The sequence below is a fragment of the Pteropus alecto genome, unplaced genomic scaffold (genome assembly GCF_000325575.1).
Source record: "Pteropus alecto unplaced genomic scaffold, ASM32557v1 scaffold195, whole genome shotgun sequence".
In the NCBI taxonomy this organism is placed as follows: domain Eukaryota; kingdom Metazoa; phylum Chordata; class Mammalia; order Chiroptera; family Pteropodidae; genus Pteropus; species Pteropus alecto.
Window position 1 is genome coordinate 2670999 of NW_006438073.1, and position 18308 is coordinate 2689306.

At 38.1% G+C, this 18308-nt stretch overlaps 1 long non-coding RNA gene across 2 annotated transcripts; it reads left to right on the top strand.

Annotated features, from left to right (window-relative positions):
- Nucleotides 1-6: 6 nt before the first annotated feature.
- On the top strand, nucleotides 7-17811 carry LOC112482312. 2 transcript variants are annotated; one of them, XR_003047267.1, is made up of 4 exons: nucleotides 7-259; nucleotides 9535-9633; nucleotides 12102-12174; nucleotides 12874-13084. It is a non-coding gene; the product is annotated as an uncharacterized LOC112482312 (long non-coding RNA). The 2 variants fall into 2 exon arrangements; XR_003047268.1 differs by lacking the exons at nucleotides 12102-12174; nucleotides 12874-13084 and adding an exon at nucleotides 16902-17811 and having other exon boundaries at nucleotides 9535-9650.
- Nucleotides 17812-18308: the final 497 nt, after the last annotated feature.

Below are 18308 nucleotides of genomic sequence, written 5' to 3' on the forward strand. Positions count from 1 at the left end.
GAGTCTGGGCAGCTGGCCTGGAAGGGCTGGGCCGCTGAGGCCTGCACCTCCGCTCTCCCCACCCGCAACCGCTCTCCCGGCCCGGGACGGGCTGGGGAGGGGCGAAACCAGTTCTGTCGGCCTACCAGAGGATTTGGCGCAGCAGGGCCGGGCGATACTCGGGACGGCTCTGTGAAAACACCCCCGTCTGCCTGGCACGTCCCAGCGCCTCCATACTGTGCACTGTCTGCATTGCTAATAAGGACCTCTAAGGAACTAGGTAATATCCCAGCCCGACCGCAACACACTCACACAGGTGCACACTCTCACACACAAACTCAGGTAAGACACTCTCATACATCACGCACTCACAAACACGCACAGACATATTCACACACACTGACACCCACATTCTAACACTCAGACACACACAGACACACTCACACGCAGACACATGTTGGGTGGGTAGGAATTGCTAATAGTTTCCCTTTCTTCCCAAAGAAAGTGCTCAGTAGCCTAATCTGGCCCTTGCTCCAGGCCCTCCCTGGGGAGATGAGAGATGTGGGCCTCTGGAAAAGTCTGGAAGCTGCCAGGGCAAGGAAGAGATGTCCACCTCCCCTTTGGCTAGGCCCCAAATCGCCCTTCCTTTTGCGCCTGCCTTTCTCGGTAACCCAAATAGCTACATCTAACGTGAACTATCACCCAATTGCTTTCTCTTGAATAACAGTGCGTTCTTAGTTTCAGAATTAAATTCATCACCTACTATGACAAGGCACCATGCTAGGCACGTGGACAAAAATGAGCTCTTTGCGTCCTCACGCAGCTGAATGGGGTTGCTATTAATAACTGCCTTGTAAGATAAGGAAAAAAGGCTTAGGGGGCCCGCTGTTTGGATAAAATTGTACAGACTAGCTACTTCAGGGCCAGCTACTTAGAAACTCCAAGCTTCAGTACTATGTGAATTAAAAGAGACTTCACCCTTGACCCAATACACTTGGCCCTTTAGCCTTCCATATCGAGGGTGCTGCATCTGAGGTTTCAACCAACCTCAGATTAAAAATATTTGGGGAAAAAATGTTATGTCGTTGCTGCTGTGTAGTTAGGCCTCCAATGGTTTCGATGGTTTCGTCTGTCTGTACTAAACGTGTACAGACTTTTATCCTCATCTTTATTCCCTAAATGATACATCAGAACTATTAACATAGCATTTACATTGTATTAGATATTATTGTAAATAATATGGAGGTGATTTAAAGTGGGGGGATGTAGGTAGGTTATATGCCAATACTATGCTACCTTATATAAGGGACTTTAACATCCTTGGGTTTTGCTATCCACAGGGGGCCTGGAACCAATCCCCCAAGGATATGGAGAGATGACTGTATTTTTCTCTCCAGCCATTTCTCACGAGCTATTTTCATTTCCTTCTCCTACTGTTCTCTCCCTCTTCTTTCTGCTTCTTTCTCCACAAGGTCACTTTCTTCTAGACTCTGGAAGGCTGGAGAGGAGGGAGGATTAAAGGACTGTAAGTAGGGGAAATCCTACCCATCAGAAAAGGAGAGGGCAGGGCCAGCCCTTCTGCTCCTCCTGCCAAGTTAATGCTGTAGGAGAACCAGCTGGGTCGGGTCTGGACACGCTTTTTTGTTCTGCAGCTCACAGGATTTTTTTTTTTTGTCACTTTAACTTCAGTGATCTTTGGTGCCCCTGAAGGCAGGTAACACACCTGAATCATAAAGCTTCAGATGCGTTGAGTTCAAAGTTTTATTTTCTACTTTTAAAGCCCTCGATAAATTAGGGCGAAGGTAGTCGGCTCCCGCCTCCTGCCCTGGCGTCCTCCGGGATTATTAAGGTTGGCGAAGCAATCTGCTCTTGGGAAACGAGGTGTAATGAGACCTGGGTGGAGGGATCCGGGGGTTGTTTGTGGAACTTTCTCCTCCTCTGCTGGCATATGCCAGAGTCTCTCTGGAGCAATCCTGCAAGCTTGCCACCAGAGCTAGGCGATGGTGACCTGCCTGTGTTATGCAAGTTTCACAGTGCAAAGCATCCCAGCCTAGTATTCCTGGCTAGCACAGGAAGGAGGAAAGGGGTGACACGGAATTCTGGGCAGCAGGCTTAGGAAACCTCTTCACTCCCTCCAGCCCCTTACCTCCCCGTCATCATCTTTAGAAGCCCAGCCAACTCACAGTCAAACAGAAATAATGCTTCAGATGCTTCAGAGCTCTGCCACCAACTTGAATAGTCACTAGGATTAAAGCGATATAGTCAAAATGAACATTCCGATTCAAAGGAAGCAATTAATTCTTACTGTTCTCTGTTTCCCTTATCTTTATGTGAAATCATATTTTGTCCTAGCTCTCTAATGTTTTTACATTTCTGGTAAAATAGTTGTTTCTTACTAAGACTCTTAAAAATTATAGTGTCGGGGTAGTCAGCCATTCCTGTTTCTTTCTGTGAGCCTGTCTACCTGCAAATCTCCTGCTGCTGTAGCAACTAACATGCTTTTGAATCCGGCTGCAGAGATGTCATTTGTTGTAATTTTCCAGGTTGTGCTGACTTTCCCTAGGGAGAACTCAGAGACCCTGGGACGTGTATGTATGTTGAGACAGGAGAGGAACTCAGAGCAACAGAAAGGAGGTAAAGGAAGGTAGCTTACCGTGGCTTCACTTCAAACCCCTGGAACAGCCCCACAATCACACAAAAAGCCTGTTCTGTATGATCCGCCCATTCAAATCAGGTTCCCAACAAGAACAGCAACAAAAGTAGGTGGGAGTGGGACCTGTGGAAGGCCCAGCCCACTCTGGAATGAGCTGGTTGATTTTTATCGAGGCTCGCCTTTTCGTTAGAGTAGAACTTAGGAAAAACAGAGGCTGTGTTGCAGGAAGAAAACAAAAAGAAAGCGAATCACTTACCAAACATAAAGGAAATCTTTCTCCCTCTGCTTTGTACGGTGATCTAAACAAGTCAGACCCAAGAGGTGCAAGCCCAAATTGATGAGAATATTAAGCCCCATGGGGTTTGAAAAAAGTGGAGAAATGACTCCATTGCACATGACTCTCCAGGACATTCTCTGGTGATCTTCGTGGTGACACCAGCTGCTTTTCCACCTCCTGTCACTTACTAGTGGGTGTCCTGTGTGGAGGAAAGGACTCCTTTCCACTTTATTCCAATATAGCGGTCATTTTTATAGCACTTAATCTCAGTAGTCCCTAAGCATTTTACAGAGGAATCTAAATCCATCTATTATTATGGGGAAAATACAGACTTCTAAGGAACTGAAATGAGAAAATCCTGTGGCTGAAATAATTTATCCTTTATTTCACAAAGTCTCTCAGTAACCTACCGGGGTGGTAAATAGATTCAAAGTCCTAGGGAAAATGACACAAAGATTATATTTTATTTTTACTATTTTGTTATGCTCTCTGAGTGAATATAGAAAGTCAGTGATATTCAAAGTGGGGTAGTCTTTTATTTACACCCTTACAAATCAACATTGACAACGTGTCCTTAAAAAAATTAAATTAGAAACCAATTCTTAAGTTCTTACATGATGTTGCAAAAGGCATTTGTTATAACCAGCGGACCAAGGGCCCATTCACAGAATAAGATCGATGAACTGGATTGAAGGGGAAGTATGGAGGATTAATCTAGGTTACGGATTGTTCCTCTTCTCAAAGTTCTTTCTGGCAAAGATTAAATTGCACCAAATATCAATCAATTTTATGATGATAAGACTATCAAAATTGTTTCATTAAACGCTCTCCCTTCTCTTAACAACTGTCTAAACAGGATTTTCCCATTTAGCAGCCTATCCATCCAGACTTCTGATTATGCCATAACTTAGGAGATCCCTTGAATCAAATATTAATATTTGTACAGTTATTAAAGTATTTGATGATTTGTACAGGGACTTTAAAATTAAATATAGCATGTCATTTATAGTCTTGGAAAAGACTCTAAATGGAAAATTATTTTCTAACCTTTGGTTTTTGCTGGAGAAACTTGTCAGATGACATATTTGAAGTGGTATGTATAATAACAATACTTTCTTCAAGTGCAGTATTTAAGCAAAATCTTTTACGTTATGTAGTGCAGTGCTTTTCCGACTGCATTTATCCAAGGAAAAGTTCCAAACAAAATATTAAATAGAAGCCAAATAAATAAAAACAGGTGTTAAGGGGGCAGTGGAAGAACAGATATTATTTTTTCGGCCCTCAGATGGGCCTTTGAGATGACATTCCTTGCAGTTGCATGTATCTATGCGTTTGTGTGTATATTTGTGAAATGTCATTCAGTTAATATCTGGTTCCTATCTTTATCATTCTTACTCTCAAGCTGCAACTTTTGTGGTATTTTAAGACAGTGCAAAGGGATTCTGTGTCTGAGTTTGAAATTCTGTTTTTTAAAATCCTAACTGTATAGAAAAGGCCAGAGCACATTTTAAGCCCAAATACAATATTTAGATAAATATTTCTATCTTGTAGAATAACAATAGCATCTCAAGAAATGATTGTCAGTTATGATTAAGACTTTAGAAACTATTTCATCCAAAAGCACTGTTTTTTTTTTCAGTCGAGAACACTGAAATACTTAAAGCTGGGGGACTTCACCGAAGTTATGGGGGTGTACTCCGGAACACAATTCTCTTGCCCCTGAGTCACATGCTTTTCCCAATACTATACGTATTGCATTGTATAAGTTAATATGAAATTCTTACAACTTGTAAATATCAAAATTAATTGAAATCAGTTGAGTATGTCTACATTTGTTTAGACTAACAGTCTGGTTCACATTTTAGTCGTAGTCCAGAAGCATGGCTTGTGTTAGATCAGAGATCATGGAAGCGTCCTTAAGCATCACATGTCCCCTGCGAAAGGATTTCCGGAGGTCATACAGGGGGACAAAGAACACTAAGGGACACAAAACACTCATACCTTCTCTGGAAAGCAGATTGCATAAGAATATGAACACAGATTAACGACCATGAGGCTGAGATGGGAAAGCTTAGAAGAATCTACACTTTGTTATAGAAAAGTCTTTTCTTCTTCCACCTCTGAGGGCTCCTTTCCCACCTAACTGTGAGCAGAAGTTGGGAGAGATGATCTCAGAGACTGACCTTCTCACAGACCGAGAGCTTTAAATCTCAAGCCGGATGCAAAGGACTTTGAGTTTGGCCTGTCTTGTGTATGTATTATCAAAATAAGGGAGGCTCCTGTGATTTTTAACTAGTCTAAGTGTATTCGTGCATATGCCACAAACGTTTTCAAACTACCTAATGGAACACTTTATAAGTCATTTCTTTAAACATGTCATTCTCTGTTTCAGGTTAAGTTAGAGTTGTTTAAGTTCTGTTTGAATTTTCAAGAGAAATACTAGAGGATCACTATGAACAAATTAATACACTAGTTTCCATCTTTGAGTTTTTGGCAGCTTTGTTTCCGCTGGGGAATATTAGCTCCTGGAACGTTAGCTGCTGTGTGCGTCGTTGTCTATACAATTATATTACATGCATTTTAATATTTGTAAATGCATTTGTTAGAGCAACTACCGCAGTCTCCAGTGAGGCGGAGGCACAAGGGGTGCCCGTAGGTGAGGTCCCTCAGCCTCACCTATCGACAACATCCTGTAATGAACTTCCAGTTGGAGGCTTACCTGGAGTGTAGTATAGTTTGGCAAATGGAGGTTGGTTGTCTTTGTAAAAGCGCCTGGGTGCTTGGAGCAATGATAATGCTCACTATCCACTTTATTCAGATTACATTATCCAGGATGGCCTTGATTTTTAAATTATATGATCTATACACCATTGAAGATTTCCTCAGACCAAAGCTAAAAGGAAAAAGAAAAGTGCTTACTATATATTACATAATACTTGCTCACCCTCACTGGATTGGTGTGAAGAACAAATAAATTAGAAAATTGTAAGGGACATTGCAAACTATGAAGAATTATTCATATCTGTTTATATAGATATATGTTTGAATTACTTTTCTGCATTGAAAATGTCAGGTAACTACCTTGAACCATTCCTATGAAAACATATGACACCTACTGGTTTTTTTCCTTAACATCTTTATTGAAGTATACTTTATGTATCATAAAATCAATAGGCAAACATGTTATTGATTTTTGGTGAATGTATACACTTGCACAGCCATCACCAGAATCCAGTTTTAGAACATTTCCATGACCCAAAAAAGTTCCCTCATGTGCGTTTGCAGTTAATCTCTCAGCCCCAAGAAATCACTGATGTGCTTACTATCTCTATAAAACCGCCTTTTCTGGACATTTCATGTAAACGGAGACATACAGATGTAGTCTTCTGCATCTGGCTTCCTCCATTTAGCTTATGTTTTTGAGATCCATTCATGTTGTAACATATACCAGTACTTGGGTCCTTTTTATTGCTAAATAGTATGCCATTGTACGCATATACCACATTTCAGTTATCCATTCGTTAGTTGACAGACATTTGTGTTGTTCTGAATTATGAAAAATGCTGTTATGAACATTCAGGTACATATCTTTGTCTATGTGCTTTCATTTCTCTTGAGCAGATTCGTAGGAGTGAATTGTTGGGCTTTCTGATAAATTTATGCTTAACTTTTTAAGAAAATGCCAATCTGTTATCCAAAGCAGCTATATCATTTTATATTTCCATCAGCAATGTACGGGGGTTCTGGTTTCTCCACATCCTCATCAGTACTTGATATCATCCATCTTTTCGACTGTAGCCATCCTAGTGGGTATGTAGTGATATCTTATTGCAGTTTGATGTGCATTTCCCTAATGACTAATGACACTGAGCATCTTTTCGTGTGCTTATTAGCCATTGATATATCTTCTTGATTGAAATGTCTATTCAAATATTTTGTCTGTTTTTAAAAACTGGATTGATTGCCGTATTATTGAGTTGGACGCCACTTGTGGTTTTGTGTTTTTTTTTTACCATTAATTACCACTTCACCTTACACTGATTTGTGATTTCTTATATTCCGTTGTTGTCCACTGTTTCTAAACTTCTATACTGTTATTTGATTTTTAGTGAGAATACATTTTTTTCTTCAAACTAGATTTTTTTTAAAAAAATTTTATTGAAGTATAATTGACATGTAACATACTAGTTTCCAATGTACAACATAATAATTTGATATTTGTATATATTGCAAAATGGTCACCACAGTAAGTCTAGTTAACATTCATTCCTGTACATAGTTACAAAGTTTTTTCTTTTGATGAGAACTTTTAAGACCCATTCTTAGCAACTTTCCAATGTGCAGTTAAGTGTTATTAAGTGGAGTCACCACCCTGGACATTATAGCCCCGTGGCACTTATTTTATAACTGGAAGTTTGTATTTTCGACCCCCTTCACTCATTTTACCGACTCCTGTGCCCACCCCACCCCCACCTCTGGCAACCAGCAGTCTGTTCTCTATGTCCATGAGCTACCTTTTTTGTTTTCCTTTTTAGATTCTACATGTAAATGAGATCATAAAGTATTTGCCTTTCCCTGTCTGACTTATTTCACTTAGCATAAAGCCCTCAAGGGCCATCTTGTTGTCACAAATGGCAGGATCTCCTTCTTTTTATGGCTGATTAATATTCCTGTGTGTGTGTGTATGTGACATACACACATACACACACACACATAGGAATATATATATATGTGTGTGTGTGTATATATATATATATATGTATATCACATATATCACACATAAATATATATATATATATATATCACATTTTCTTTATCCATTTATCCATCAATGGACTCTTTCTCCAAACTCCATTTTAAACTCTCTTTTACCTTATTTATTTTTTATAAACCAGGTCTAGCACAATATTCTGAAAATAATACATCCTCAATAAAAATTTGTTGCATAAATGAAAAAAGTCATCATCTTTATGTAAATACTGTCAGCACACCTGATATCATAATTTAGTAAGTTGGCATTGAGTTTTGTTTCTTTATTATTTTGTGCATCAGCGGTTTCGGTTTTAAAACCATTTTCAAAAGGAGGTGCTTCAGAGTATAAACTTGAATTCAAGTTTAATAATCAGAGAAAAATTAAAAGAGATACTGAGGAAATATTAATATTTTATTGTAGTTAATATGTTTAAATAAAACAAATTCAAATTTCTAGGCATTTATTTTTCTGCAAATGTCCCCGAGTGCCTTAACAAAAATAGCAGAAACATAATTAATCACAAATGGACAATGTTCTCAAATGTACCCATGAGTGAACAGAAAGCAAACCAACACTTCACCTAGCACTGGTACTCTGGACTCAAAAGATTTCAAATTATAAATATAAACTTACTTAAATATATGACTGAATGTAAAACAAAAACAACTTCCCCTATAACTAGTAAATAACAGGGGGAGAAAAAAAACTTTTGAGCCTTGCCTGGAAGGATGCCAAAGATATACACTTGAGAATATTTTAAAGTAATTAGCATTTTTGTCTCTGTGTCAGTAAAAATAGGCTTTTGCCTGCTACTAATTTTCTTTGGGTTAGTGAGACCATTGTATGAATGAAGGGCTGTTAAAGGCCATTTATATTGTGCAAACAGAGGCACAAATTAGAGAGGGCATGTTAATAAGAAGAGGGGCTTATGAGCGCTCAATTATGAGCCCAGAACCTGTTTCTATTTTAGGGGGATAGAAAAACACATCAATCTTGCTTTTAGAATATTTTCAATTAAAATGAACAGCACATGGCATGCTAAGAACCAGCAAAGGCTGTGGCCATGTGGATTTTGAATAATTCTTACATACCGTCTTAGTATCAACACTGATATATGTATAATGGGCTGAAATATAATTTGAGATCCCAGAAGACCAAGGTCCCTGAGCTGCATAAGAAATTCTAAAGGAAAAGAAATATAAAACTGGACCATCTGTTTCACTTTTCCACATGCAACCTTTAGAGTAGACTGTTTGGAGGAGGATGCTGTTTAAAAACCTGAATTGGGATGAAATATAGTATGTATACTCGCAACATATCATTAACTTCCTCTCTCCTAAGCGTAATCGATAGCGTCTGCAAGCCTAGTTCCGCATGTTAAAAACAAAGCACAATGTGAGCTGCACAGAGCTGTTCGCTTCTCCCCACACTGAGACAATAGTGAGTAGATTACTCTCCGGCCCCAGGCAGTGCCTCCTGCCTAATTGGGGTGAGCAAAGGGAGGCATCCACTCTGCACAGGCAAGTGTTTTGGGAATCTAATTATAGTTTGCATACACAACTCTGTGCAGAAGCCCAGTTTGCCCCTGATTCAGCCTAATATCATGTTTTTTATATGCACTTACGAAAATAGTTTAAGATATCATCCCCAAAGTTGCCCTTTCCCCTGTATAAAATACCTATTTTTAGAATGGTAGCTAACCAGGTAGCCAGTGCTCTCGTACAGTCCATAGAGTGGAAAAGCACTAAATAAAACAGTGAAGGGTAGAAGGAATGAACGTAGAGAAACCACTACCCGCAACGCTATTCGATAAGCCCAGGGCTGAACTTCTGCAAACCAGACTGTATTGGATTTTTGGCCTTTCTTTTTCAGGTGGTGCTAGTCTTCCCTCTTGAAACCTTTGTAACTATTAAGGCTGAAGCTCCATTTAAAGGAAAAAGAAGGCAAAGAAATGAGCTATAGGAAGCCATGGTGAGTCATCTGTCAATGTATCCTTTCTTGAGCCCGTTGGGGAAGCAGGCTTCAGGGGGATGGGATCATAGGCTTTATTTTGAATTTGTCCGTGATAACCTTAAAGCTTTCTTCAAGGGAGATGCATAGGGTTCGTGTCTGTATACAGTGTCTGTTGCTATGGAAAGGTTTGTACTTAACTGTATTACTGTGTTCTGTTAGGAGCGGGGAAACTGGGATATCAGTTCATTTCTTTCTAAAAACCATATGTTTTATGGGATAAATCAAAACAAAACAAACAAACAAAAAACATGTACAGCACATACTTCTGCCTATCTAATATTAGATAACAATTTTCAAGGCCTTTTTGTTTTTTTTTACATTGTATCAAGAATCTGTTCTCCATTCTAAGGTCCGTAGTGGCCCCTTACTACAGAAGTTAGTAATAATGTAATAGATGTCAATTACTCACAGTATATTATCTAAGCTCCTCTGATATTTCCATCTCTAAATTCATTTCCGTGTTGTATTTCTCATTTCTACCCAAATGTCTGCTGTTGGTTCCACAAGAGACCTATCCTTTTAGCATGTTACCTAGTGCTGCGTTCTTGGTGAACAGTTTCAGCACAATAAGATTGTACAATGAACGCTTGTTGTTCACGAGTCCTCTGAAATGGAAAGATGGAGGCTGCCCTAATATTAAAATCTTGATTTTTCTAGAAAAATGCAACAATTGCTCAAACACAATCTAACACAATCTAAAATGTTTCTGTTTTCACATTTTTCATTATGCGAAAGGTTGTAAAATATTTACCTCATTTTTAACAGTATATATGGTGCTAAGTCACACACTTGTAGGAAAACATGTTTGTTCTGAGTACAGACTCTAGCATTGGACTGCCAGGGTAGGAGTCCAGATATGCCCTTTGTAGCCTCTATAAACTTGGGCAGGCTTCTTAACCATTCTGTGCCTGTTTCCACATCTGTAACATTGGGGTAATAATAGTACCTGTTATAGAGTCGAACTGGGAATTAAATGAAATAGTTCTGGTAAAGCAGTTGGAATTGTGCCTGGCACATAGTAGGTATACCACAAGTGTTGGTTTATCACATTGTTGAATGTCTTCATCATCCTACAGTTGTTTTTTTTATCCTACAGTTTTTAATCTTGCCCTTTTCCATGAATATGCAGCCACTTCCCTTGATTCAGAAGAATTTTAAATGGTAGAATCTGGAGCAGTGTGGCTGGGTGTTTGGAAAGTATGTGGGATTGAGTGACTTTCCCATGTCCCCCAGATAATTTCATTGAAAAAATATGATGGTTTCTCCATACCTGTGAGGACGACTTTGCCTTTCAGTATAGAACAACCAGATTCCCTCTTTGTCCACTGTCCTGCAAAAAGTTCCCTTTTGGTTTTCGAAAATATAAATGTAAAAAGAGTTTGTCTCGATGTATATGTGTTACCTCTGTCAAAATTTCCATTTGCTTTATTAACAATCCATATATGTTCTTAAATGCAGAAAAAGATTTAAAATAACTTTGATAATGCACTCCAGCATATGCTAGGCTTTACCAATATTCCAAGGATAATAAATGTAGACGTAGAGAAAAAGACAAAGAGCTCATTTTGTACATATCCAAACCGATGCCCGAGGTTTCAGCCCAGACCTGGAATTCATTGTCAGTATTTGGCATTTGTCCACAGCCAGCGGAACCACTATTAGTAGGCCTGTTTTCTTTACTCAGAACAGAATTTGGTGCTGTCAAGTCAATCTGGCTACGATTGAGTGGAATTTTTTGTTCTTTAAAGTTTTTTTTTTTTCACATTTCATTTATATACTATCTCTAGTGAGGTCAAATTCCCCTGTAAATATGATCTAATTTATTTTTGTAACATCGCTAAGAGATAGGGTGCATTTGTCTTTATTATTAGCATCTGGTGGTAGGAGATTCACATTTACTTTGCTGGGAATCACCGGGAATAAATCTCATGCAGACACTAATGGAAAATATAATAGGAAATAAATATAGGTATGTCTGTAAATGAAGATATTTTCCCACCTTTGAAATCTGTTGACTAGAAAGATAAAAAGTGGAACAACTTATGATGATTGAATAGTAATAAAAAGCAGCATTTAATCCAAATTTCTCCTTCCCATGATTACAGCATGCTAAATATTACTTAATACTAGAGAGTCTGCTGATGAGCTATGTAAATGTTTTCCAATAAAATTAAATAAATTAGAATTGGAAAAAATGTTAATGTTTCTAAGGCTTTTAAAGAGTCGTCTCTAAAAACTTTTCTGAAAAATACAATTTAAGACTATGTCACAATGTCGTCAGTCCTTGCACCGTGAACACCACTGTTTCCATGTGGATAGAATAGACAGAGGCAGCCATCACGTTCGAGAAGTTTTTGTCATCTGTGATCTTTTATTGTTAATTCTCTTCATGTATTTTGCCTGCTGCTCTGTTTTGGTTGTCAAAGATTGTTACTGAGACAAGACTAAGATCATCCTTCTCTGACAGTCGCAGATTGAGTTGGCATGACGCACCATGAGGTGAGTCTAATTGCTGTTAATATTGGAAGGATGAATAATCCTATTAAAGAGAAGAACAGTTATTAGAAAAAAATAAGAGAGTGGAGGCAAGTCTAGATTACATGAAAGGACAGCTTGATGAGGGGAAACCCATTAACCTGAAAGGAAATAGTTCTTTGCTTCCCATTTAGCCGTTGCGAGCGAGACCGCATTCATATGAAGTCAAAATGGAAACAATTTTTCTGATTCATTTATAGACTTAAATATTAGGTTTGCTTATACATGGAAAAAGAAATCCTATTGTGATTCCTAATTGTTACTAGAATATCAAAATGCCCTGTTAGGTAAGTTTATGGGAGAACCTTCATCTTGTTCCCGAGGTATTATTAATGAGTCAAAGAGCTACCCCCTATTGTGTGGAGAGCACAGTACTCTAAACCAGTGCTTCTCAAACTCGAATGTGCCTGTGTGTCGCCTAGAGATCTTGATAAACTGGAGAAACTGATTTGGTAGCTTTGGGGCGGGGCCCAACATGCTGCGTTGGAGAAGCCCCAGGAAACGTCCATGCTACTGATTCAGGACCACTGTGGGAGAAGGCAGACTCCAGATGCCTATTTTAAGAAGAAATTTGCACAAATACAGCATGACTTGCTTCGTCATCATTTTAGGAAATTAAATGGCATTGGGATAATAATACCCAAACTACTTGCTTTGTGATAGAAATGAAGAGGATGAGCCAATATAAAGTTTCGAGGACAACTGGAATTTTTTAAGGACAACTGGAATTATGGGTAAGGCTGAAGCTGTAATGGAACAGTTTGCAAAGGCAGCAAATCTCCTGGTTCCTTCTGGAGCAATGTTCATAGCCTCCTTTAATCCCTCTACTAGCTGTTAGTTGGTTATTAGAGAACATAGACTTTCTATACAATGGACTTCACTGCTTGAATCCACAATGCCTTAGTAAGAGAGAGCATTATGCTTCTCCTCCTTCATCCTCCTACAAACCAGGTTCGTAAGAGAGCACAGAACGCTGTAAAGGTCTCACAGCAAGTACATTTCACCCATTCAGTGCCAGGACATGCTGCTTATGGGTGGTTACATGCTGGTAAGATCATCTGACACCCCCTAGCATGAAGTCTGGTGGTATGAGCTCTTGAATGCATTAATCTTCATGAAACTTCAGATAGCTGAATAAGATAGAGAACATTTGGGTCAAGAGAGCTTTAAATGGGGAAAATGGGTTTCAGAAACTTGACTGAATGTTAAATACTCTCTGTATGGATTATGATAAATATCATTTTATTACTTATGTGGTAAGTATATAGGGATAGCATACACATGAAAAACAGTTGGTAGGAAAGCAAATTATGGCTGGATATATGTGTAATAGTCAGCTCTGGCTGCTATTAAAAGAATTCCGTAGACTGGGTGGCTTAAACTACAGACATTTACCTCTCAGTTCTGGAAGCTGGGACGTCCAAGATCAAGAGACTGGCTGATTTGGTTCCTGGTGAGAGCCCTCTCTCTGGTATGTAGATGGCCTCCCTATGTCCTCAAAAGGCCGAAAGAGAATGAACTCTCTCTTCCTCTTCATATAAAGCCACTAATCCCACCATGAGGCCCCACCCCCATGAACTCTTCTAACTGAAATGACCTCCCAAACCCCTATCTCCTAATGCCATCACATTGGGGTAGGGTTTCAGCATATGAATTTTGAGGGACTCAGTCCATAGCAGTACATTAAAAGCCAATAGAGATTTCAATGACTTTATAAATTATAATATGAGCACAAATGAAGACTTTTTCTTGCTTTTCAACTTATAATTTTTATATGTATTTTACATTTGCCATCTCTGAAACCACAAATCTATATGTATATCACACTGATATCAAGTCTAGAAATAATGTCCCTGATGATAGTTTCATCATATTATTGAAAGTTATTTATTCTAAAATTAATTTATTCTACCGACAATATAACCTTTAAAAAAATAATTATGATGTATTTGCTGACTACTAACTTACATAATCCTACTCTATGAAGACAAATTTACTTCTAGTACGTTAGAAAAAAAATCTATACCCTCTGGAACACAATTCGAAAGTGGACATGGTAGACAAATATGATATGGAAAGACTCCTTTCCTACTAAAATTCCTGGAAGTGATGGACAGAATGAAGCAACAAACTCCCCAGATGTCAAAAACAAAGTAAGAAACCAATGCAATAAGTGCAAGCTGATGCTGCCTAGATTTGTGGGGGTTTTAGCCCCAGATAAAGGCCCCTGGGGATGAGGATGGGCGCGGGAGAAGGTAGAGCCAGGGACAGGAGGAGAGGCCTTAGACCCACTGGCAAGGAAGCTGAAGCCAGACCCCTGCAGAAAGCCTAGAGCCTCAGAAGAAGAGCTAGAAAATTTCACTCATTGACCTGTGGAAGGAGCAAGGATGTTTGCTGTTGCTGAGCCTTAGAGTAGGCACAGGCCAGAGATGAGATATCATCTTAAAGAAATTGACATTAGCCTGGGCAACATATTGGCATGTCTGAATTTACACTATTTGCATAGAAATCTAACCCTAAGTCTGTTTTCTTGGAATGGATTCTCTAAGCCAATATGTTAACATAGAAGTAGATCTAGAGCCTTGAAACCCATAAGAATCTGATAGAAGCAAATGCAAAGGCTTCTGTTAGGTCACTTTCACAACCTAGGGGTCAGAATCTATCATAGTCTACTGGGACTGCCATAACAAAATACCATAGACTGGGTGGCTTAAGTAATGCAGTGTGATTTCTCACAGTTCTGGAGGCTGAAAGTTTAAGATCAAGGTGTTGGTAGGTTTGTTTTCTCCTGAGGCCTCTCTCCTTGGCTTGCAGGTGGCCCCTCTCTTGCTGCTTGTTCACATGGCCTTTTCTCGGTGTGCATGCGTCTTTGATGTTTCTTTCACTTTTCATAAGGACACTAGTGAGATTGGATTAGGCCCTATCCTTATGACCTCATTTAATGTTACTCACTTCTTTAAAAGCCCTGTGTACAAATAAGTCACATTGGGGTTTAGAGCTTCAACACATGCATTTTAGGGGACAGGAGACACAATTTAGTCCATAACAAGCTGCTCTCTGAAAAACAACTGAACTCACTGAAGATGAATTCACAACAATGGCAACAAAATGTTGTAAACTACACAAGGAATGCTACCATGATGGGGAGTCATCAAAGGCAAAAATCAAGAGAATTAGCACCAAAACAAATACAGATAATAGAACAAAATCAAAGATACTCTGGAATAAATAAAATGAGCAAAGAGATTTTTAAAAAGAAATGAAAACATAATGAAACAATAGGACACCATGGAAATAAAAAAAAGGCAAATTTGAAAAGAAAAGGTCAAGAAATGAAAATTATAGTCATTAAAATCTCACTGGATAGGTTAAATAGCATTTTAGAAACATCCAAAGAGAAAATTAGCAAACTGGAAGATATCTGTACATATTAAGACAATCACCTAGAATGAAGTGCAGAGAGAAAGAGATGGAAAAGAGGGAAGAGTTGTTCAGAGATGTGGAATATAGAATGCGAAGGTCCAACATACATCCAATATGTCTCAGGGAGTCATAGGGTGAGAGTAGAAAATACGCGCAATACTCTAGAAGAAAATAAGACTTTTCTGTAATGGAATGCAATTTTCTATAATGGAATACTCTTGTCTTCCATTATAAAAAAAATCGAAGAAGTACACTAACTCCCAAGCAGGTAAAACAAAAACAAGTGTATCTCTAGTTCGAGAAAAATCAAACCATTTCAACGTTTTACACAAAGGAAATCTCAATAATAAAAAAAAAAAGAAAAATTGGCTTCATATAGAATATATTCTCTGATCATAATGCAGTAAAATTAGAAGTTAATAAAACATAATAGCTGCTGGGAAAAGGAGAATGACCATCGTATTAATGAAAAGTCTGAATAACAAAATATATTAAAATATGACTTGAATCTTTGTTAATTATTTCATCACCTCGATATATGCAAGAAAAGGAATTCTTAAGGTATTTGGTGTATAGTTGTACCTGATTATTTATAATTCTGATTTCATAAGAAAATAATTTTCCTTCACCTCATGGCTATTCCTGAGACTCTTTTGATAGCTTCTGTCTGACCTCGATACTAGAGGACTGTATTTTGTTGATGCTTTATTAAGTGCTTTCACATACATCCTGTCATCATCTAATTTCTCCTTCTTGGTAATATAAATGTTGGGCATTTATGACATCTTTAACTAGTGTGCAGATCACTACCAATATGCAAATGAGTAAATACTGCTGGAGTCAGAGAGTTCTCGCCAAGGGATTTCATTTTCTTTCACAGTGTATAGACTCCATTCAAGTATGCCCAGTGAGTTCAACCTTACAGAGAGAAATTACTGACATTAATTGAGAGGCTTGAAGACAATATTCACCCACTACTATTAAATATTAGATATATATTATAACAGATGTGTTGTTTAATTGATTTAAGAACAATCCAAATAGCCTGAAATATTTGATAGTGAAGCAGAGACAGTGTAGATAGCGGAACTTATTTTTCCTTTAAAGCCTGACTATGAAAATTAAATAGACTTTAATGTCTCTTTTTTGCAGAAAAAATTTTCTTGATTGACTTAGAAAACACGATAATTTTAACTTTAGGCTCTTTTAAGACCTGAAATTCTATTGAGGATTATGTTCATGTGATTTCCTTAATCTGTCACCTGCAGAGAGAGGCTTTGGGAGGATTTCATCACGGAGCGTGTTTGCAGAGAGTCCTGGTTGCTGGTCCAGATAGGCAGGGCACCGTGTCTTGAGAATTGTTGCACACCACAGCACCATTTATTTTTGTATATGTTACTAAAGTATCTGCTGTCCTTTTCATCTTTGCTGTGCTGTTTCAGCAACCTTGACATAAACTCTTTCTATTCACTGGCTTCCACAAGAAAACTAATCAGACTGATATTCTTAAAGATTTACTAAAGGTCTGTGGTGGCATAATGAGGGGTTACATCCCACACCGTATAAACGCTCACCTTACAACCCCGTTGAACATCTTGTAGCCTTACATCTTAACAGCATCCCTGTCCCTGGTCCCCAGACACCAGGATCCACCTATGAAGATACACTCCAAAGAGAGAATTGAAATAGAATTTATTTTTAAAATTCGGCGAAGTATTTAAGGATATAGTTCTGAGCAAGACTTGAAATCCTTATGAATGTTCTATGCCTTTATATTCTTAATTTATTCTAAAGATTTCATGAAACATGAAGATGGTCATCATTCTTTGACTTTTCATTGTTTTTTCCTAATTTCTTCTTTCTTCTGAAACATAAATGTATCTTTGAGGTAAATGACTGGCGTATTAAAGTTACATCAAACAACTATCAAGATTAAATTAAGTAGAATGCGCTTTCTTTGGAAAATTGATTAAATCCACTTTCCCTAGTGAAAGATATAAATAGAAATGATTTCAAATCAAATTCACCCCAGATGAAGGCTCTACTATTGAAACTAGGAATATCTTTTTAAATAAACAATTTCTTTTCAGGAAAAAAAAAACTGATTGATAAACATATACGATATTCAAGCTTAGTTATAATTGAAGAAATTGAAAACTTCTAAAATCGAGAAGTGAATTTCCCTCCTTTGTGTTGCCAGGGATGGAAATGTTTGCTGTGGGTGTGAGAAATCTGCAGTCTCAGGCACCATCAGTAGGAGTGTGAATCGATACAACCTTTTTAGAGAGCAATTTGGCAGGATGTATTAAACTTTAACATATAAATGTTACCTTTAAATTTAAATACATCCTTTGCTCTTTCAATTCCATTTAGAAATTTATTCTATAGTTTTTTTACATGCGTGAACGGGAATAATCATTGCCACATGATGTGTAAATAGCCAAAAAAACCCACTGAAGGCCTATCAATTAGGACGGCGTTCTCTTATATGTTATGGCACATCTGTGCTTGCATGCAGATGTTCAAAGGAACGATATGGAGCTATACGTGCTGCTAGAAAGAAGCCCAAGATAAATTGCTTTGTGCAAAAAAAAAGTAAGTTGGAGAATTTGTATAACATAATCCTGTCTAAAATATATACATATTTTATGTATATGCTCTGGAAAAAACACTTG